Source organism: Aotus nancymaae, unplaced genomic scaffold (assembly GCF_030222135.1).
Source record: "Aotus nancymaae isolate 86718 unplaced genomic scaffold, 86718_ANA_hifiasm-v0.15.2.pri h1tg000067l, whole genome shotgun sequence".
NCBI classification, from domain to species: domain Eukaryota; kingdom Metazoa; phylum Chordata; class Mammalia; order Primates; family Aotidae; genus Aotus; species Aotus nancymaae.
In genome coordinates, this window is record NW_026988482.1 from 10,223,063 (window position 1) to 10,246,167 (window position 23,105).

Below are 23,105 nucleotides of genomic sequence, written 5' to 3' on the forward strand. Positions count from 1 at the left end.
TATTTTTTGAGACAGAGTCTTGCTCTGTTGCCAGGCTGGAGTGCTGTGGCACGATCTCAGCTCACTGCAACCTCTGCCCCCGGGGTTCAAGCTATTTCCCTGGCTCGCGTCCTGAGTAGCTGGGATTACAGGTATGCACCATAACACCTGGATAACTTTTTGTATTTCAGTACAGACGGGGTTTCGCCATGTTGGCTGGGATGGCCTCGATCTTCTGACCTCATGATCTGCCTTCCTTGGCCTTCCAAAGTGCTGGGATTACAGGCGTGAGCCACCGCGCCCAGCCATAAGCATCTTTAAGTAAGTTTTGTTTTCACTGAACTGAGTCTCTTTTTTCATTTATATGACTATGGAGGTTAATTTGAGCATACACACACATATATGTACTGGCATACATATGAGTATACAAGTGTGTTTTTTAAGTAAGTTACTTTTACCACTAAAATACAACTAGACACAACAGGGACAACTCTGTGTGACAGTGTGATCTTGCTTGGAAACCCTTCTTTAGGTTGAGGAGGGCAGGCACAGTTTGCTGAAGGATGTGATGAAGCTTAGTAAGTCTTCTAATCATCCATTAATCCTGTGTTTCCAGGTCTCACCACCACCACTACGTGCATATCTGCTTCCTCAGCAGCACTGGCCTCTCAAGTAACATCTATCAGAAACAAAATGTTGTTGGTTGAGCACCTGATGCTGTCTGCAATCCTTTGGTAACTTTCACTCTCTACTTAGTGTCCAATCTTGGTATCAATGTGACCATCAACAAGCTCACAAATCCCTTTGCAGACTGTCCGAATCACAATTTCTGTGCCTCTACACTCCCCGAGGAATAGATGCACACCTTCATTACAGCCTCTCTCCACTTCCTGACTGCTGGAAACATATTCTCAAATAACTCTGCTTTCATGAGCCATGCTGTGAATGCTGCCCTTCACATGTGGCCCTGCAGCTGTTTGAATATGGTGGTCTTTCCATCCAGGGACATCTGCCAGCACACGTTATCTACCACAGCCTGGGTCATCTGTTGCAGAGCAACGGCTCCATTCCCATGCCAGATATCTTCCTGCTGCAGGGATAGGAACAGCCCTATCCAGGGAAATGTCTTCTTCAGTCTGTTTCCTCAAGAGATTGATAATCTGCGGCCACTCCTCTTCTTCCCAATGGGTCTGCAGATACTCTAACTCTTCACTGTAAGGAAATACAATGTCCTTCCATGTCTAACGGGATCAGGTTGACTTCTTCATCTCTTCTTCTTCCCAATGTGTCTACAGATTCTCTAATATTTTCTTCACTGTAAGGAATAAACTGTCCTTCCATGTCTAGCCAGATCAGGTTGACTTCAGTGGGCATCGAAAGCACGAACATTTCCCTCCCGGATGCTATTAGGGAAATCTGCCTGCTGGTAGGGAGGGCTTAGGGCAGCGAGGAATGCGGCTCATATAGTCCTGGAGCCAGCAGCTGGGTGCAGCCTGGCTGATGCTTAGAGAGGCCATCTCTGCACAGGGTACAATCATACTCAAGAAATTAACTTGTATGCAATATTATTTAATCTTACAGATATTATTCACATTTCATCAATTGTATCACTTATATCTTTAATATTAAAAATAAAATAACTAAACATTTTGTAGGGAAATATGTCCTGTAATGTAGAACCCTGGAGTTTGCTGTATTATTTAAAGGGAATTCAATCAGTTCTCTGATTTCATTCTCATTCTCTCCCTCTTTCTCTCATTTTCTTATTCTCTACCAACCTCACCCTGATTTTTGACCTTTGAAAGTACTTTATAGTCAACCAGCCTGAATCTCTCTACCTGTATCTAACTAGATTTCCTGTTCTAACTAGAACAGGAAGAAAGTCATGTTAAGCAATGCAGAAATAATAAAGTTTAATATAGAAATTAGGGATTACCTGAGAGATAAATCAGGAAGAGTATATTCAAAATGTTAGAAAAAAAAAGCCTGAAACTCTGAAGTTTTTATTATTTTATTATTCAAATAGTTAGTTCTTAGTTCTTAGAAAAATGTGCTCTGTCTCTTTATGCTTTTGCTATTACTTTGATTACTATGCTTGAGAAAGCCTAACAAAAATCATGCTATTCCTTTACATTTTGCTCGGCATTGTAGATGAGCTATTAGTCTTTTATAAAATATCTCCTCTGAGTTAGAAATCTACTGTTGAAGCTAATAGTAGAGTACTATTTATGCAGCTTACCACATTGGGTTGCTGTGAACCTCAAGGGAAATAATGGTTACAAAAGGACTGGGTATACTTCAGTATATTCAACAAATAGTTTAAGGGGTTGTTATTGTTATTTTTCATTAAACTTCCATTAGGAGCATCTCAGAATGACTTTTCAGCTCAAATCAGATTGGCTGATTCTTCAGAGGGCAAAACCCTCATTTCCAGACAAGCTAAAGGCCTTTCTTATCAATAGATTCTCATAAGCATTTCTGTGTGTGACAGTATGGAATAGGCCTAGGGTAGAAGCTAAGGGTGCTCTGGACAAGTCTGTGATAAGAACGGGGTTCCAATGGAAAAATAAGGCAGCCTATAGTGTGTAAATGTATACACACTATATATAGTGTGTATATATATTATATATATAGTATAAATATATATACACTGTATATATATGTGTGTGTGTATATATATAGTATACAAATATATAGTATGTATATATAGTATAAATGTTAGCCCGCTGAGGTCTGTTGTGTGATTCTCTTTAATAACAGAGTTGAGGGGTGTTAATGAGCATGACACAGGGCACACAGCCATAGAGTGAATTAGTCATAGCTTGATTCTTTTATGTGCCTCGTCTAATGGCAAACATTACGCAGCAATCACAGCAGTATCACTCAGATGGAGCAGAAGGTGTGGAAGGGAGTAATGAGGCTGCCTAAAAACTGTTTTACAGAGCCCTGCACCAATTCACAACAGATAATAGAACTCAGAGCCAGACAGATAATAGAAGCCACAGCCATTTATTGCTAAGAGACTGTCTGAATATTTGTGCATAAAACAGCCCACTCCAAGTTCTTTAATCACATTTCTTGAGAAAGAGTGGCAAAAAGGAAAGCCACGTGTCAGGCTACTTCCATTAGTGTGCTCTAAATGAGTATAAAGAGGAATGAGCAGATACGAAGAAAAAAAATACTGAAAAAGACTGCAGATCAGAAACAGCTTCTGGCTGTTTGAATTCAGCAGACTGGGACATCTCCATGTGACTAGGACAGAGTATTGGAAAATAATTTTATACTAGAGTAATTAGATATTTAGGATTGTTGAAAAAGTCTTAGTTTACAATTTTTCTTTAATTCCTAAAAGAGGGCATGACTCACCCAGACCCCATTTTCTCTTACTTCATACCTAGACTTTGGCACTTTTTATTATTTTTACAGTGGTGGATAGTGAATAGAAACATGTTTGGTAAAGGTTTGGAAGATGGAATTCACAGTTATCCATAAGTTTTTTTTTTTTTTTTAAAGATCAACAATCTTATCTTTTCCCAGAAAGACCCCGAAAGGATTTTAAAAGAAATTTAATCATATTACAAGGTATCTTCTAATATAATATGACATTTGGAAACATGGTTTTTCATATTTCTTTCTTTGGCAGTTATGTTCTGCTATGATGCCACATTTTAAGAGGGACATTAACTACATGACGTGTATTCCAGATAACATACCTAAAATGTCACTGGAATATAAAACCATATCATTTAAAAATGTTTTGAGGGCCCAAGAATTTAACATAAAGAGGATAGAGTGCATAGCTTGACAATAGTATTTAAATAGCTGATATCCATTCCTCCTGTAAAAGAAGAATTGCATATGTTCTGTAGGACCTAAGGCAGTAAAAAAGAATGACTAAAGTTGGAGTAGGTCCCTTAACTTCATTATAGGGAATTATTTTGCAGTGTTTAGAGCTGTGCAGAAATTAAATGAGCTGTCTAGAAATTGAATGAACTGTCCTGAACAGTGAGCTCCTTGTCAGTGGATGTGTTCAAGCAGAAGCCAAGTAACAACTTGCTAGGGATATTTTAAAGAAGAGTTAAGATGGAGAGTTGTCTTAATTGACGTGATATCCACTTGAACCTAGCGTGTCTGTGATATTACTCATTATTAGTCTCCTCAGGGAGGTTCTTGAAGCATTGTAACCTGGGGCTCAGGAGATGAGTAAAGGGTGAAAAAAATTGTAACTTTAAAGGTCATGTTTGAAATATTTTTTCTTATCATGTGAAGTCAGAAAGATTTCAATGTTTACATTATTATGACTGTAAAAGCAAGGTTTATTGTTAAGACAAATAATAAATTATGATTGCTTGAGTTTTTATACAGCTCTTTGTTTTTCCTGAAGTCAATAGTTGCCTTGCTTATTAATTTTTCTTATTTTTAAGTAAATATAGCTGGTTTCCAGATGTTCTAACAGGTCTATAAAATACTCTGCCTTATTATTGAATACAAGGCCAAATACAGTAGGTCATCTACCAAGTGCATGTAGCAATTGGTACCCAACTGTTAGTTACATATCCAGCATCCCTTGTCCCTTTTTCTTTTACTAACGGGAGCCTCATACGAGCTTGTCAGACAAGCTTGTCTAGCTTGTATGAGGCTCCCATTAGTAAAAGAAATACATATATACAATATGTCTGGCTTTAGAAATTCATTTCCTAGCCTTTCTTGCAGCAAATATGTCCATAAGATACAGTCTTCCAAAGAAGACATAAATAGCTATCTACTGGGGATTTAGGGACAGCTCCTCTCCTGTTAAAGGCATTGACTATTCCTCCTTATTGCCACCACCACCACATCCTCCCCTTCATCCTCCTTCTCCTTGTCTTTCTCCTCCTTTTCCCCTCTGTCTCCTTCCTCCTTGTCTGAATATACTGATTTGAGGTGAGGGGTTGAGCAGCCTTTATATCACGAGGCAACTGTAAGAGTAAAGATATAAGAAACAGAAGTTTAGAGAGAGTAATGACACTGCAGAAACAGTCCAGCACTTTTAATGTACGTATCTCCGCATAAATGTGGGAAAATATCTTTTTAGTTTAATGATTTTGGTAAGGTTGGTAAGATATCCTGTCAAATACAACCCTAACTGATACCAATGACACTTCAAATCAGTGTATTTCTCAATAAATTTTGTTGATACATGTGGCTAGCTATGTGGGAAAAAAAGGAAATGGAATCTTTTCTTTTTACACCAAAATTAATTCTATATGGGCCAATAATATCAATGTAAAAAATGAGAGAAACCATTAAAGTTTTAGAAAAACCTACAACATTTTATAAAATACAATCTTCCTTTGTAGAAGATTTGTCTAAGTATCACTGACACCACCAAGATAAAATGATCACTAAATATAACCAAACACTTATTATTTCTATACAGACATCTTAATAAGGCAAGTGATTAATTGGTAAGAAAATGATGACCACACTAAAGCAGAGAGCTAATTGCCTTAATATATAAAGAGCTGTTCAACAGCAACAAGAAAAACTTATTGAAGTTAAAGAAAAGGCAAAGGAAACAGATAATTCCAAGAAAAAAGAAAAGCATCTATGGAAAGCCTCTCACAAAACAAACTAAATAAATATAATAAAATAACAAATAAAGTAGACATAATGAAAGAAGCCAATTAAAATTATAAACAATATCCTCAGAGAGATATAAAAATATAGAATATTCTGGAAATAAGAATATGATATTTCATATATTTAAAACCCAAACAAGCAAGAAACAAGAACAAGTGGAGAATAAAAAAAGAGCTTCAGGAGATTAAAAATATGTAATAAAAAGGTCTGAAGAATAGTTGGAATATAGACTTAAAGAAATAACCAGGAAATAAAAATAAACAGGACAAATATATAGTTAATAGAATAAAGAAAAAAATTGAAAGACAAAACCATAAACTCAAAGAGTCAACTATCAGGAGCTCCTGAAATAAAGACCAGAGTAAACAGTGAAGAAGAAATTACCCAATCAACGATTTAAAAAAATCCCATATCCAAAGGACTTGACTTTACAGGTTGAAGTTGTGCATATCATGGCTATCATAAGAAGTGAAAAAACAAAGACCAAGAATACTGTGGACAGAGAGGCGTTTTCTAAAAGCTACTGGGAGAGAAGATGCCATATACAAAAAAAATCGGAAATCAAAATGGCATCTCCATCTATTTCTATTTACTTTAACATTTAATCTGGAAAAGATGTTGAAATTAATGAAATACATTTTCTACTGAAATTGAATCTTAAACTGTGAGATATCTCTTAGCTATGAGCAACTTGACCACAAGAGGGACTTGGTGCTAAAAGGTAGATAAACCGGCATAAACTATTTTCATTGCTGGAAAAACACCTCAAAGCAATCGAGGCTCATCAGTACCAGTTCAAAATGCTTTTTAAATTCATATTGTTTATGTTTTCCTTTCTCTCTCTCCCTCCTTCTATGCATTTTCTTTCTTTGGCAAACATTTTCAAGATTTGGTACAGGTAGAAGCATTTCTAAGCTGAAAGCACCCATTCTATTGCCTGCTGTGTCACTTTGCCCCTGGGACTCTGTAATCACTGGCTGTATCAGGTGGTCCCCTTTAAATACTCTCTTACTTTCTGTACAGTTCAGAAAATCTTCCCTCAGATTTTTAAATACATCAAACTCTGAGGAAAGCTATGGGAAAATGTTCTTCTTATGAAGTACAGTATTATGTTTTGATTTTCTAGAGTGATCAACTGTTTCAGTTTGCCAGAGGCTGAGGGGGTTACTGGAACATGAGAATTTCAGCTTTAAAACCAGGATAGTTCCAAGTAAACTGAGATGAGCTGGTCACCCTCGATCTGACTCAAGTAGCTCACTGTCTAAGACAGCTACCCTTCAGCCTCGAAGAACAGCAACAACCTCTCAGTTTCCTGAAAAAAGTTTGTCATCTCTACAGTTCCCAGAAATATCTTCACTAAGGGACATCTGAACAACTACAATCCAGGAGCTGTCACCTATGTATCTTTATGTCTGTATCACCAAGTGTAAAAAGGGGAATTTTCTCCTCTGTGGCTCATCTGTATTTCCTCCCTCTTGCTCCTCCCCAAGACCCTGATTTCTGTTTCTAGTTTGAGACACAATTTTTCCCCAATTGGCTTTACTTTAGATAGATCCTTTCTCTACATGTTGGAATTTAACTTTACCCTTGGCAGCAAATAAAAAAGTTCACATCCATTCATTAATTCACTCACTCATTCATTTGTTCAATTAAAAAAATGTATGAAGTTCTTGCTAAGGGTCAGGCATGATTTTAGGTGCTGGGAATTTTGTGGTTAAAAAAAAAAAGAAAGTGTTCTTGCTGCCATGAAACTTACATTCTTAGAGAAGCAGACCATTAACAAACAAACATAAATATGAGGTAACATAATTTAGATGTGTATAAAATCAAGTGGTGTGATGGGATAAAAAATAATGGGATGTATTTTAAATTGGGCATTAAGGAAAGATCTTTATAAGGAAATAAAATATGAGCTGTAGCTAGAAATATAAGAAGCCAGTTCTGAGAAAGTTTAGGAAAAGGAAGAGTAAAAATTATAAAGTTCCTCAAATGGGAGACAGCTGGACTTGTTTAAGACACATGTAGAAGGCCAGTATGGCTGGAACACAGGAAAAAACATGGTATTATTTGATGTTAGAAAGGTGAAAAGGAACCAGAGCATGTTAGGACTTTCGGGGGTCATGGTAAAGATTTTGTGTAAAGACAGTAGATGGTTTTGAAGAAGAGAGGGATATAGTCTGAATTACATTAAAAATATTAATCTTTTCCTATCAGTGGATAAATGGATTAAAAACGTGGTACACATACACAGTGGAATACTATTCAGTCATTAAAAGGAATGAAACCCTGTCATTTGAAGCAACATGGATGAAGCTGGAGTTCATTTTGTTAAGTGATAAGCCAGGCACATAAAGACTAACATCACACATTCTCACTCATGTGGGAGCTAAAAAAAGTTGATCTTACAGAAGTAGAGAGTGGAATGATGGTCACCAGAGGCTGAGAGGGTGTGGGAGGAAATGAAGAGAGGTTTGCTAATGGGCACTGAGATGTAATTAGATTGAAGGAATTAGTTTATCGTTCAGTAGCACAGTAGGGTGACTACAGTTAACAGTAATTTATTGTATATTTCAAAGTAGTTACAAGAGAATATTTGGAATGTCACCAACACACAGAAATAATAAATGTTTGAGGTGATGAGTATCCTAATTATCCACATTTGGTCATTACAATGATTATGTATCAATAAATATAAATCGTTTTGGCTACTGTGTGGAAGGGATCATAGGAGGTAAGGGTAAAGGTAGTGAGACCAATTAGGGAGATGCTGTGTGGTTGTTCAGAGGAATGTAAGAGCTGGCTTGTTCTAGGGTGGAATCAGTGGGGTAGGGAAGTGGTTGAAGTTGGGACATATTTTGAAGGCAAAGATAACAGGGCTCCCTGTTGGATTAAATGGGGTAGTGGTGAGGGAAAGAGAAGTCTCCTTGACTTCCGGTCAAAGGCAGCTGTCAGTGTCTACACACTACTTACTGATCACAGCACTCATGGCATGCCTATAATAAGAGCTACAGAAAAGAAAACATTCTGAAGTAAGCTAAGCGTTTTCCTACGGCATTACATATTTCTCCACCACAATATGGACAGTATGCATAGTGATTAGGAGCAGTGGCTCTGGAGCCACACTGTTAACTGTGTAATTCCATCCTGCCATATGGTGACTATGGATCTAGGTCAAAATAACTTATTTGCCCACTTTTTCTTATGAGGATAATAAGTAATACATACTTCATAGGATTTGTGAAAATTAAATGAGTTAACACATGAAAAGTACTTAGGAAAATGCCTGGCAAGAAATGATAGGTATTATATTTAATAAATATTTTTCATGGCTATATAATATTTGATTATATAAATGTAACAATTGATATAATAGATCTCCCCACTTTCTTGGATGTTTAGGTGATTTCTAATAGGCTTTATTAGCTATAAATACTCTTTCACACATATACATACATACTTACATATTTTTCCAGTATGATGATTCTTTACTCAGGACAAATTTCTACAGTTTGAATTTGCTGGCTTAATTTAAAAGATTTATGATTTAAGAGTTTTGATACATATTGCCAAATATTATACCAATTTATACTCCCACTAGCTGAGCATTTCCTTACACCATAGCCAATTTGGATACTATAATAAAAAATAAAATAACACATTTACTGGTTTGATAGAAAAATTACATACTTATTACTATTACTTCAGTTGAATTTTAAAATTATGGAATAGACTGAATGTTTTATGCAATAGTTAGCTGTTGGCCAGTTTGCTTTTGGAGTATTTGGATTTTTCTTTTCGATTTGTAGCAGTGTTTACCTGTTAATTTTGTTTCAATTTAATTTAGTTTATCATTTGATGGTGGTTGTTGGATTCAATGTATACATATTTTACTATATTGCATCTGCCTTTTTCATCCTGATATCATGTAAATATCAACCATACTTTTAAAGGGCTAATTTATCTCAGTGTATGGTATAAATTTATTCCATAGATATTATGGTATAAACCTAATATCTAGGTTTTTATTTTTCAAGATAGTTAAGTAATCTATTATAAATCTTATATCTAGGTTTTTATTTTTCAAAATAGTTAATTGCTCCATATCCTTTATTTAACTCTTGGATCTTTTGTTCTCCTTTAATTTAAAATGCTTACCCTAAAACATTACTGAGCTATTTCTACAGAAGTTTGTATATAAGTGTGCAGATGGATTCGTTTTTATAAATGGAATACACTCACCTAATTTTTAATATACAAAATTATTATATGTGTTTGGCTCTGTTTTTGAGTTTTCTTCTCTGTTCTATTTGCCCATCTCTGTATTCCTATATCAGCATCCCATTAATTAGGTAATTGTAGCTCTTTAATCCCATTATGTATGTTCTTATGAATATTTATATATATTATACATACGTATGTATTTTTTTTTTGAAACAGAATCTCACTCTGTTGCCCAGGCTGGAGTGTGGTGGCATGATCACAGCTCACTGCAGCCACAAATTCCTGGGCTCAAGCAATCCTCCTGCCTCAGCCTCCTGAGTAGCTGGGACTACAGGCAAGCATTACTGTGCTCTGGTAATTTTTGTATTTTTGTGGAGATGGGGTCTCACTTTGTTGTCCAGGCTAGCTTCAAGTAATCCTTGTCACCTGGGCCTCACAAAGTGTTGGGATTACAGGTGTGAACCACCATATCTGACTTCATTTAATATCTTATGTGTAAGTCCTCTAAATTATTCCTCACTTCAAAATGACATTGAAGTTTTGACTAGAATAATGTTAAATGTGAAAATAAATTTTAGAGAATGTTAATAACATAAAACACCAAATCTTCCCAACCAGAGACATGTATTCATTCACTCAGGTGTTCTTCAAGTTTAGCAATTTTTGAGTTAAAATATTTAAGCAAGAAAGACAAACAACTAATTCACAATAATAAAACAACAACAAAAACCTTTTTGTCTTGAGGAAATTTGACCCTTTGTCCTAGTCTGTTCAATCTGCTGTAACAAAATCTTATAAACTGGGGGACTTACAAATAGCTAACATTTACTTCTGGAGGCTGGAAATTCTAAGATCAAGGCCCTGGCAGATTCGGTGTCTGGTGAGGACCCTTTCTTCATAGACTGAACCTTTACTCACTACAGGACTGTGCGTTGACTTGGTGGAAGGCAAACAAGCTCCCTTGGGTCTCTTTTAAAAAGACATCGATTCCATTTATGAGGGCTCCATCTTCATGATCTACTTACCTCCCCAAAGCCCTACCTCTTAATACCATCACCTTGGGGGTTAAGTTTCAACATATAGATTTTGGGGAACACGGGCATTCAGACCATTGCAGCTTTGTGTTACTGAAAGATGCTGAAGGTAAGATGAGCCACATGAGTCACTTCCTTGACTCAAGATATGGAAGTGGTGGAAGTGAGCTTCAGGTCGTGAAAGTGAGCTTCAGGTCGTGGAAGTGAGCTTCAGGTCGTGGAAGTGAGCTTCAGGTCGTGGAAGTGAGCTTCAGGTTGTGGAAGTGAGCTTCAGGTCGTGGAAGTGAGCGAGTTTCAGGTCGTGGAAGTGAGCTCCGTGTCTCACTTCTTTGACTTCCATGACTCAAGAGGAGCTCCGTGACTCCTTCTGAGTGTGAGGATTGGAAATACAGAAACAACAGCAATGCATTGTATGTATGTGTTGCTGTTTTACTTATCAAAGCATTTTGAAATCTATATATTACTTAACTTGCCCAGTATCTGTTGGAGAAAGGCAGGCAAACTGCTAAAAGGTCCATTTTATGGAAGAGGAATTTAGCTGGAAGAGCCCAAGTTGTCCAGGACAGCACAACTAGTTAATGCAGCCCTTGGCTTAAAATTAGCTCTTTTGAATTCTCGAGGTGGCTCCATAATATTCCTCAGCCTAGAGGGTTCTGATTATGATGAAATGAGTGGGTATAAATTGAAGAGCCTTAAATATTCAGCACCCTGCCCCATGGACCCAGGCCACCCTGATATAGATACTTGATTCAGGGATACTTATTTTACTACATTTCCAACCTCCTCCTTTGTCTCCTCCATAGAGGCCAGCATTATGTCTTTTTCCTTGTTAATTTCTTCCTTTACAGTCCATTCTTGTGAAAACAGCTGATGTATCTGCAAACTTCATAGGGATTTTCTTATACTTTAGCTGTTGACAGATCTAGAGTCTAAATTGTGAGACAAATACATGATGCCATAGGCATCAGAGAGCTGAGATGGAAAGGTGATGTTTTAATCAGGGTGAATTTTTCAGTTTCTGGAGTCACACTGGGTAGGAAGGGCTTGCCTGCTCTGCCTGGCCATTGGACAGTTTCCATACGGCATATGAATTTACAAAGTTGGAAGAACCCTTTTATGCAGCATCCCAAATGCCTCTCTAAAGTCCTTAACTTTAAGGCAAATCTGCTCACTCCATCCTTCCTGGAGCTTCATGTTGATAAATGACCCCAAGGAGTTTCATGAATTTACATCTTTTATGCGTGCAGACATGACTCTTCCTCTGATGAATATTGAACCAGAATTCTCCAGTACAATAGAGGACTTGAGACATTAGTAGGAGCTTGCTCTGAACCAACACTGGCCTCATTCAGGACTTGAACTTGGGCATTATTTTCTATCTGCCCACTATATTGATCTGTCAGTATCTTATTTTTATTTATTTATTTATTTATTTGAGATGGAGTCTCGCTCTGTCTCCAGGCTGCAGTGCAGTGGCGTGATATCCAGCTCACTGCAATCTCCACCCCCTGGGTTCAAGTGATTCTCCTGCTTCAGCCTCCCAAGTAGCTGGGATTACAGGTGCCTGTCACCATGCCTGGCCTTTTTTTTTTTAAAAAAAATTTTAGTAGAGACGGGGTTTCACCATGTTGGCCAGGATGGCTTTGATCTCCTGACCTGGCAATCCCCCCGCCTGGGCCTCCCAAAGTACTGGGATTACAGGCCTGAGCCACCACGCCCAGCTTTCTTATTTATTTTTTAAGCACATGCTCAATGGCCACCTCCTCCAAGAGGTGTGAATTATTTAATACATGAAAAACATTTAACCACACCTAGATTATATATAGTCAGAAATCAATAAATATTAGTTTTTATTTTTTAAAATGGCTTCTGAGTCTTCTAAACAAAGACTGAAATAGGAGTCCAGCTTATCCTGTTAGGTGCGTTAAAGGCGTAACAACATTATTTTTCACTTTCCATTGTCACCTAAAGCTGTTATTTCAGAGACAATGATTGTGTTTGTGTGCTATTTACTGTTTGGTGTAAACCATGCTCCATGCACTAGTGTTCAGGTAGTCGCACAGAGAGGGAGAGAATGAGAGAAAATGGCAGTGCCAGTGTCATCCACTAGGCACTGAATCACAAGGCTTTGAGGTTAACATGGAATTGGAGACCCCCTAGCCCCAAAGGCTCCCACAGCACTTCCACCCAGCAAGCTCCGTGGCTCTGTGTCACTGTCTCCTTAAAATGGCAAAGTAGTCTATCCTATCTCCAGACAACTGTGTTAAATCCTCTTAATATGGGACAAAATGTGACTTCAGGACTTTCACCTAGAATTCCAGTTCTGTTCTCTGATACCACACAGGAAAAGTTTAATCTCTCTTCTTTGAGACTGTTCTCCAAAATTCTTGGAGATCTGCAGTAGCTGATCACTCCAGAATCTACTTGTAGAGCTCTGACTTGTGTATTGATTGACTTCAAAGGTCAATTTGCATGATGTACTCTGCTGATTCATTTTTGGTGACTGGGTATGAATAGAGATTTAGTTTTATCTGTGGATTGGTTGGCATTACAGTTCTCTTTTGTAGACTGGTAGAAGTCATTCCTGATCCTTCTACTTTCCCAAACGCTACACTTTTAAAGACTCTTTGTCTATGCCAGAGGGTACCACATTTCAAATATTTATATTCTGTTCTTCCTCAAAGTTTTCCTTGCTGTAATATTTTTTTCTGATACTCACAGCTGTGTACTTAGTTCTTGCCATTCCTTCTCTTGGGGGTAGTGGGGGATGATATTATAGGGCTAAGAATCCAGGAATGAATCTTACCATATGGCCCTTGCCCCTGATTAAATATGCTTGCATTTTTGTCTGAGTAAAACTTGGTGAAAATAAACATTATAAGTGAAGCCCACAGGAAAAATGATGCTGCTGAAGAGTCAAAAAAAAAAAAAAAAAAAAAAAAAGATGGGATGTTTAGATGCATGTGAGCACCACGTTTTCATTAATTTTATTTTAATAGTTGCTATTTTTTGAAAATGGTAATACATTTATGTGGTTCAAAAATTTAATGTTTATCTGTACACCAAACCCCCATGACACACAATTTGCCTATATAGTAAACCTGCACATATACCTCTGAACCTAAAATTAAAAGTAAAAAAATTCAGTGTTAACATATACTGAAATCTGTTTCGTGCCCCTGTTCCTAGTCAGTATGTGTTCCCTTGCTACTGTGATTAGGTTTCTAGTGTGTAGTTTTGAAATGACTAGAAATATAAATGCATATTCTTATTTCCCCCTTTTTATATGATAGATAGTTATGGCCGAAGCCCATAGGGTACACCAATAGTCACACTCTTTTCTATCTAATATATGTGGATAAAACTCTTCCTTATGTGATCTTCTCTCTCTTAGCTCCCACTCTGGCTGGATGTAGAGGACTCCGAAGACTCAGGTGAGAGGGGAGTTATGAGACACCATAGAACCCTGACTGACTGCATGGAGCAGAACCCTTCGCAAACCTGCTCTCAGGCCTCCTTTTTGAGAAAGCTAGAAAAGCTTCTTTCTTTTTTTCTAGCAATTACTCCCTCCCTCCGACCCAAATGCCTACTCAGCCTCTGGTATTCAGTGTAAGTACATGTAACACTAGAAGTCTAGATCTGGGGATTAAACTCAGAAGCTTTCTCTGCCTATCCTCACCCATACTGCCCATTTAAAAAAATTTTAGTTTTATTTTTAAGTTTTTGTGGGTTCATAGCAGTGTATTGTTTATGGGGTATAAGAGATGTTTTGATACAGGCATGCAATGTGAAATAAACAACATGGATGGAACTGGAAATCATTATGTGTTAAGTGAAAAACGTCTCACAGAAAGACAAACATTGCATGTTCTCATTTATGGGATCTAAAAATCAAAATGATTGAACTCAGGGATAAGAGAGTTGAAGGATGGTTAACAGAGGCTGGGAAGGCTAGTAGTAGGCTGGGAGGGGTGAGAAGGTGGGAATATTGCTCACTTATAAGCCAATGCCTCCTCACAACATTTGAAAGTCTGTTTTAGAAGTTCACTCTTGTTCTTACTCATCAGATCATAAACTACTTGAACTTACAGAAAATGTTTTTTTGCTTCTTGTAAAGTGTGATACAAAGTGGAGACTCAGTATATATGAATTAATTGATTTACTGATTTTCTAGTGGAACAGATGAGAGATGATTGGGGACTGAATGAGCTCCAAATCAGGTTCTGAGTCTCAATTTCTGGCCCAATCTAGAGCTCCCCAGGAGAGTTTTGAGGTATCTTCCAAGAAAATTTTCAAATCAGAACAAAGTTATCATTATTGATGATGTAGCCAAAATTGAATACTAATTTAGAAAATTTTTCTCATAGCTTGGATTTTGTTGACTTTTAAGCATCAATAATTCCATAAAAAAGAGAAATTAGCTGGGGATTATGTTCCTTTATTTAAGGAAATAAACGAAAGTGTTTCTGGGCATGTACATGTGGCTAAGGAGATTCATTTTGAGTTGAGAAGGAAATTCCCGTTATATACTGTCTTTCTTGAAAGAAGTCATCTAATTTTCCTCTATCTTTGGGGATATTTTCATTACTTTTAAAAGGTTAATGGTGGAAGAAGCTTTTCAATACAGGTCTATATAATGAAATAATTAATTAATTAACTAAATTTATTCAACAGTAATTGAACACCTAGTAAATTAAAGGCACTATGCCAAACATGATGAAGCATGTAACAGAGAATGGAAGCATACGCAAAATGAAAAGAATACTGGATAAACAGCAACAACAGCAGTATCAATAGCGGTAGTAATGGTAGCTGCTTTTATTGAGCATGTATTAATGCCAGGAACACTAATTATATAATTCCCAATTCTCAAAATCACCCTTCAAGGTGTTTACTGACATACATATTTTTATAGTTAAGACAATAACATTACTAAGAGGTTGAATGACCAATCAAGATGGTAAAACTACCAAGCGTATTTGAATGTAGCTGTTTCTCAATCCACATGCAGCTTCCCCATCACTAAACACATTTCTTGCAGTCATAGGGTCTGGGTTCAAGTCTAGATTTTGTCTCTTAATATTGGTTGAGCTTTAGTTTCCTTACCTTAACATCTGGACGATGATCATCTTAGCTCTACCCATCTCCCAGGTGGATGTTCTAATCAAAGGGCCTATAGGATGAGAAAGGGTTTGTATAGAACACATAGCACAATAGTGTGAAAGATGATAAATGATGCAACATAGGCACAGAGAAGCAGCTAGAGGTGTCCAGAGGGAGGGAACCGCCTGTTGGGATATCAGAAGAGTAATACACATTTGTGGATATGGGCTTTTGGGGAGCAGCCATGGTTTCTGCTCCGAAAGGGTGGCTCTCCTCTGAGAGGAAAATACACTCTGGCAACTATAATGGAGTTCTAATTACGAGGCAAAATCTAGACTTGAACTCAGACCCTGTGACTGCAAGACAGTGTGTGGAGTGGTGGGGAAAAGCTTTATATGGTTTGAGAAAGAACTCTAAAGAGCACTGGCATCACAGTCCTTATAGTCCCAGTTAAAAAAAAATGTAGTAGTTTCTTTACACGCCTTAGAGGTTCTAAGTCAGGGGTGAATAAACTTTAGCTCCTCGGCTAAGTGTTTGTTTTTGTAAATAAAGTGTTATTGGAATACAGCCAGACACATTTTTGAACATATTTTCTGTGATAGAATTGAGTAGTTGTTACAGAGAGTGTATGGCCTGCAAAATTTAAAATATTTATAAGCTGCTTCTTTAAGAAAATGATTAAGTGATCCTACTTCAAATGAAGATAGCAGCCATCAGTTAAATAAAATAATTGTCACGCTAAGTACGTGTCTTCATGTATGTGAGTAGCCAGAGGGGCCACTGGGCATCCGAAGGCATGATCAAAATCCAAGAATGTTTATTAATGTTGTGGAAGAATTGTGGAACACTTAACCCTATTAACTCATTAGCTCCCATTAATACTGATAATTTATTTGACTGGTCTGAGGGTCAGGACATTGGCCTAGTGAATGTAAATAATACGTAAGAGGAGGAGGTATCCTCTGTTTATGTGATGAAATACGTTTATTGATTTGTGTATGCTGAACCAATCTTGCATCCCGGGGATGAAGCCTACTTGATCATGGTGGATAAGCTTTTTGATGTGCTGCTGGATTTGGTTTTGCTAGTATTTTGTTTTCAATTTTTCAGAATAGTTTCAGTAGGAATGATACCAGATCTTCTTTGTATATCTGGTATAATTCAGCTGTGAATCCTCCTGGTCCTGGGCTTTTTTGTTGGTAGTCTATTTATTACTGCCTCAATTTCAGAACTAATTATTGTTCTATTCAGCATTCAATTTCTTTCTGGTTCATTCTTGGGAGGGTGTATGTGTCCAGGAATTTATCCATTTCTTCTAAATTTTCTGGTTTATGTGTATAGAGGTGTTTATTATAGTCTCTGATGGTTGTTTGTATTTCTGTAGGGTCAGTGGCACTATCCCCCTTATCATTTCCGATTGTGTTTATCTGAATCTTCTCTCTTTCCTTCTTTGTTAGTCTAGCTAGTGGTCTATCTATTTTATCAACTTTTGAGAAAACCAGCTCCTATATTTGTTGATCTTTTCAAGGGTTTTTCTTTTTTTTAATCTCTTTTAGTTAAACTGTAATCTTGGTTATTTCTTGTCTTCTGCTAGCTAGCTTTGGGATTTGTTTGCTCTTGGTTCTTAGTTCTTTTAGTAGTGATATTAGGTTGTTAACTTGAGATCTTTCTAGCTTTTGGATGTGAGCATTTGATGATATAAATTTCCCTCTTAACACTGCTTTAGCTGAGTCTCAGAGATTCTAGTACGTTGCATCTTTGTTCTCATTGGTTTCAAAAAACCTTCTTGATTTCTGCCTTAATTTCATTATTTACCCAAAATTCATTCAGGAGCATGTTGTTCAATTTCCATGTAGTTGTATGGTTTTAAGTAAATTTCAAATCTTGAGTTCTAATTTGATTGTGCTGTGGTCAAAGAGACTACTAGTTATGATTTCAGTTCTTTTGCATTTGCTGAGGAGTGTTTTACTTTCAATTATGTGATCAATTTTAGAGTAAGTGCTATGTGGCAATGAGAAGAAGGTATATTCTATTGTTTTGGCATGAAAAGTTCTGTAGATATCTATCAGGTTCACTTGATCCAGAGCTGAGTTCAGGTCCTGAAAATTCTTGTTAATTTTCTGTCTTGATGATCTAATATTGTCAGTAGGGTGTTAAAGTATTCCACTATTATTGTGTGGGATCCTAAATCTCTTTGAAGTTTTCTAAGAACTTGCTTTATGAATCTGGGTACTCCTGTATTTGATGGATATATATTTAGTGTAGTGAGCTCTATGCTAAATATATATGAATGCTTTACCCTTATGTATTGCCCTTCTTTGTCTTTTTTTGATTTTTGTTGGTTTAAAGTCTATTTTGTGAGAAACTAAGATTGCAACCCCTGCTTTTTATGTTTTTCCAGTTTGTGGTAGATTTTTCTCCATCCCTTAATATTGAGCCTGGGGATGTTATTACCTGTGAAAGGGGTCTCTTGAAGATAGCATCACAATGAGTGTTGGTTCTTTATCCAGCTTGCCACTCTGTCTTTCAACTGGGGGCACATGTAATCTTTGGACATTTAAGATTAGTATTGTTATGCATGGATTTGATCATGTCATCATGATGCTAGCTGGTTATTTTGCAGAATTGTTTATGTGGTTGTTTCATAGCGTCACTGATTTGCGTACTTCAGTGTGTTTTTGTAATGGCTGCTAACAGTGTTTCCTTTCCATATTTAGTGCTTCCTTCAGGAGCTCTTGTAAGGCAGGTCTAGTGGTAACAAATTCCCTCAGCATTTGCTTATCTGAACAGGATCTTACTTCTCCATCAATTATGAAGTTTAGTTTGGCCAGATATGAAATTCTGGTTGGAATTTCTTTCCTTTAAGAAAGTTGAATACTGGCCTCCTATCTCTTCTGGCTTGTGGGGTTTCCACTGAAAGGTCTACTGTTAGTCTGCTGGGCTTCCCATTGTAGGTGAGTTGGCCTTTCTCTCTCTCTGCCCTTAACATTTTTCCTTTCATTTCAACCTTGGAGAATCTGATGATTATGTGTCTTGGGGTAATCTTCTCATGGAGCACCATAATACGTGACATGGTTTGGCTCTGCATCCCCACTTAAATGTCATTTAGAATTGCAATTCCCACATTTCAGAGGAGGGGCCTGGTGTGAGGTGATTGAATCAAGGGGGAAAACTTCTCCCTTGCTGTTCTCATGATAGTCAGGGAGTTCTCACAAGATACGGTTGTTTGAAAGTGTGTGGCACTTCCCGCTTTGCTTTCTCTCTCTCTTGCTCCACCATGGGAAGATGTGCCTTGTTTCCCGTTTGCCTTCCACCATGACTGTAGGTTATCTGAGGACTCTCAGTCATGCTTTCTGTTAAGCCTGCACAACTGAGTCAACTAAATGTTTTTTCTTCAAAAATTACCCAGTCTCAGGTAGTTCTTTATAGCAGTGAGAAAATGGAATAATACAGAAATTTGGTACCAGGAGAGTGGGGAACTGTTATAAAGATAACTGAAAATGTGAAAGCAACTTTAGAACTGGTTATCAAACAGAGGTTGGAACAGTTTGGAGGGCTCAGAAGAAGACAGGAAGATGTAGGAATGTTTGGAATTTCCTAGAGATTTTTTGAATGGTTTTGACCGAAATGCTAATAGTGATATGGACAAGAAAGTCCAGGCTGAGGTGTTCTCAGGTGGAGATGAAGAACTTATTGGGAACTAGAGTAAATGTTACTCTTGCTATGCTTTAGGAAAAGACTGGTGACATTGTGCTCTAGCTCTAGGGATCTGTGAAACTTTGAACTTCAGAGAGATGCTTTAGTATAACTGGCAGAAGAAATTTTTAAGCAGCAAAGCATTCAAGAAGTGGCCTGGCTGCTTGTAACTGTGTACAGTTATATGCATTCACAAAGAGATGGTCTAAAATTGGAACTTATATTTAAAAGGTAGGCAGAGCATGAAAGGTTGGAAAATTTGCAGCCTGATCATATGGTAGAGAAGAAAACAACATTTTATGGGGAGAAATTAAAGCTGGCTGCAGAAATTTGCGTAAGTAAAAAGGAGCCAAATGTTAATAGCCAAAACATTGGGGAAAATACTCCCAGTGAGTATTACAGACCTGCGTGACAGCCCTTCCCATCCCAGTCCTGGAGGCCTAAGAGGAAAACATGGTTTTGTAGGCTCGGCCCAGGGCCCTGCTGCCTTTTCCAGGCTTGGGACACAGTGCCCTGTTTCCCAGCTGTTCCAGCTCAAGTCATGGCTAAAAGGGGCCAGGGTACAGCTCAGGCCATTGCTTCAGAGGGTGCAAGCCCCACAAGCCTTGGTGGTTTCCATGTGGTATTGGGCCTGTGGGTAAATGTTGAGGTTTAGGAACCTCCACTTAGATTTCAGAGGATTTATGGAAACAAATGGATGTCCATGTAGAAGTCTACTGCAGAGCCCTCATGGAGTGCCTGTACAAGGGCAGTACAGAGGGAATATGTGAGGTTGGAGCTCCCACACAGAGTTTTCATTAGGGCACTGCCTATTTTAGCTGTGAGACAAAGGCCACCATCCTACAGACCCCCGAATGACAGATTCAACAACAGCTTGCACCACGCACCTAGAAAAGCTGCAAGCACTCAATGACAGCCTGTAAAAGCAGTCAAGGGGCCTATACCCTGTAGAACCACAGGGGTCGAGATGCTCAAGTCCTTGGGAGCCCATCCCTGGCACCAATGTGGTCTTGATGTGAGACATGGAGTCAAAGGAGATTATTTTGGAACTTTAAGATTTCAAGACTGTCCTGCTGGGTTTCAGACTTGCATAGGGCCTGTAGCCCCTTTATTTGGCCATTTCCTTCCATTTTGAAAGGGAGTATTTACCCAATGTCTGTACTCCCATTGTATTTTGGAAGTAACTAAATATGTCCCTTTTGTCTATGAGCCTGTTTTTCATTTTACAGGCTCTTAGACAGAAGGCACATATTTTGTCTCAGGTGAGACTTTGGATTGTGGACTTTTGAGTTAATGCTGGAACGAATTAAGACTTTGGGGGACTGTTGGAAAGGCATGATTGCTTTTGAAATGTGAGAAAGACGTGAGATTTGGGAGGGGCCAGGGTGGAATGATATGACTTTGCTCTGTGTCCCCACCCAAATCTCATCTCAAATTGTAATCCCCATGTGTTCAGGGAAGGACCAGGTGGGAGGTAACTGAATCATGGGGGTGGACTTCCACCTTGCTATTCTTGTGATAGTGAGTGAGTTCTCACGAGATCTGGTTGTTTGAAAGTGTGTGGCACTTCCCTTTTCACTCACTCTCCCGCTCTGCCATGGGAAGATGTACCTTGATTCCCTTTCCCCTTCTGCCATAATTATAAGTTTTTTGAGGCCTCCCAGTCATGCTTTCTATTAAGCATGCAGAGCTGTGAGTCAATTAAATATCTTTTCTTCATGAATTACCCAGTCTCAGGTAATTCTTCATAGTAGTGTGAAAATGAATTAATACACTGGGGCTCTCTGAATTTCCTGAATTTGAATGTTGGCCTGTCTAACTAGGTTGGGGAAGTTCTCCTGGATGATACCCTGAAATATATTTTTTTTTTTTTTTTTTTTTTTTTTTTAGAGAAAGAGAGAGAGAGAATAGGAAGGAGAAAAAAGGAAGAGAAAGAGAGAGAGAGAATGGGGAGGAGGGAGAAGGAAAAGAAAGAGGGAGAGAGAATGGGAGTATTGCTTTCTTGCCCAGGCTAGAATGCAATTTAGTAATGGGTATTGAAAACCTCTTTTATACTGATAATTATACTTAATGATGTAATCAGGAAGGAGTAAGGGAAGAAGATAACAAACAAACAGCCAACCAATATTTAATTTAAACCTATGAAATGCTATGCGATTACTGAGGAGTGATTTACTTCCAATTATATAGTCACCTTTGGAATAGGTGTGAGGTGGTAATGTATGTTTTGTGTATTTGAAGTGGAGAGTACTATAAATATTTATTAAGTTTACTTGTTCCGGGTCTGAGTTCAAGTTCTGAATATCCTTGTTAATTTTCTATCTCGTTGATCTATAGAATCGTTAGCTCTTCTTGTTGCATTGATCCTTTTGCCATTATGTAATGTCATTCCTCGCCTCTTTTGATCTTTGTTGCTTTAAAGTCTACTTTATCAGAGGTGAGAATTGCATCTGCTGCTTTTTGTTTATTAGTTTATTTTTACTCTCTGTTCAATTGGTAAATCTTCCTCCTTCTCTCTGAGTCATTGTGTATTGTTTCATGTAAGATGGGCCCGGATGCAGCATACCGATGGGTTTTGGCTTTTTATCCAATTAAAATATATGTAAGTTTAATACCAGCATTTGATGCTAGCTGGCTGTTTTGCCCATTAGTTGATGTGAATTTTTTATTGTGTTAAAGTTCTTGCTTTTTGATATATTTTTGGAAAGGCTGATATTGGTTGTTCCTTTATATGTATAGTGCTTCTTTCAGAAGCTCTTGTAAAGCAGGCCTGGTGGTGGTGAACTCTCTAAGTACTTGTTTGTTCGCAAAAGATTTAATTTTTCCTTCGCACATAAAGCTTAGTTTGGCTGGATAGGAAATTCTGGGTTGAAAGTTCTTTTCTTTAAGGATGTTAAATATTGGTCCCCACTCTTTTCTGGCTTGTAGGGTTTCTGCTGAGAGATCTGCTGTAAGTCTGATAGGTTTCCCTTTATGGGTAACCTGAACTTTCTCTCTAGCTGCCCTTAGTATTTTCTCCTTCATTTCAACCCTAATAAATCTGGCAATTATGTGCCTTGGGGTTGGTCTTCTTGAAGAATATCTTTGTGGTGTTCTCTGTATTACCTGGAGTTGAATATTACCCTGCCTTGCCAGGTTGGGAAAATTTTCCTGAATGATATCCTGAAGAGTATTTTCCAACTTGGATTCATTCTCTTCATCACATTCAGGTACACCTATCAAACGTAAATTAGGTCTTTTCACATAGTCCCATATTTCCTGGAGACTTTGCTCATTCCTTTTCATCCTTTTTTCCGCATTCTTGTCTTCTCGTTTCATTTCACTGAGCTGGTCCTCGACTTCTGATATCCTTCCTTCCGCTTGATCAATTCGACTGTTTAAACTTGTGCATGCTTCGCGAAGTTCTCGTGTTGTGTTTTTCAGCTCCATCAATTCACTTATATTCTTCTC

The 23,105-nt window shown here is 37.8% G+C and overlaps 1 pseudogene; it reads right to left on the reverse strand.

Moving 5' to 3' along the window:
- Window positions 1-507: 507 nt before the first annotated feature.
- Window positions 508-1,368, reverse strand: LOC105729914 (enolase-phosphatase E1-like; annotated as a pseudogene).
- Window positions 1,369-23,105: the final 21,737 nt, after the last annotated feature.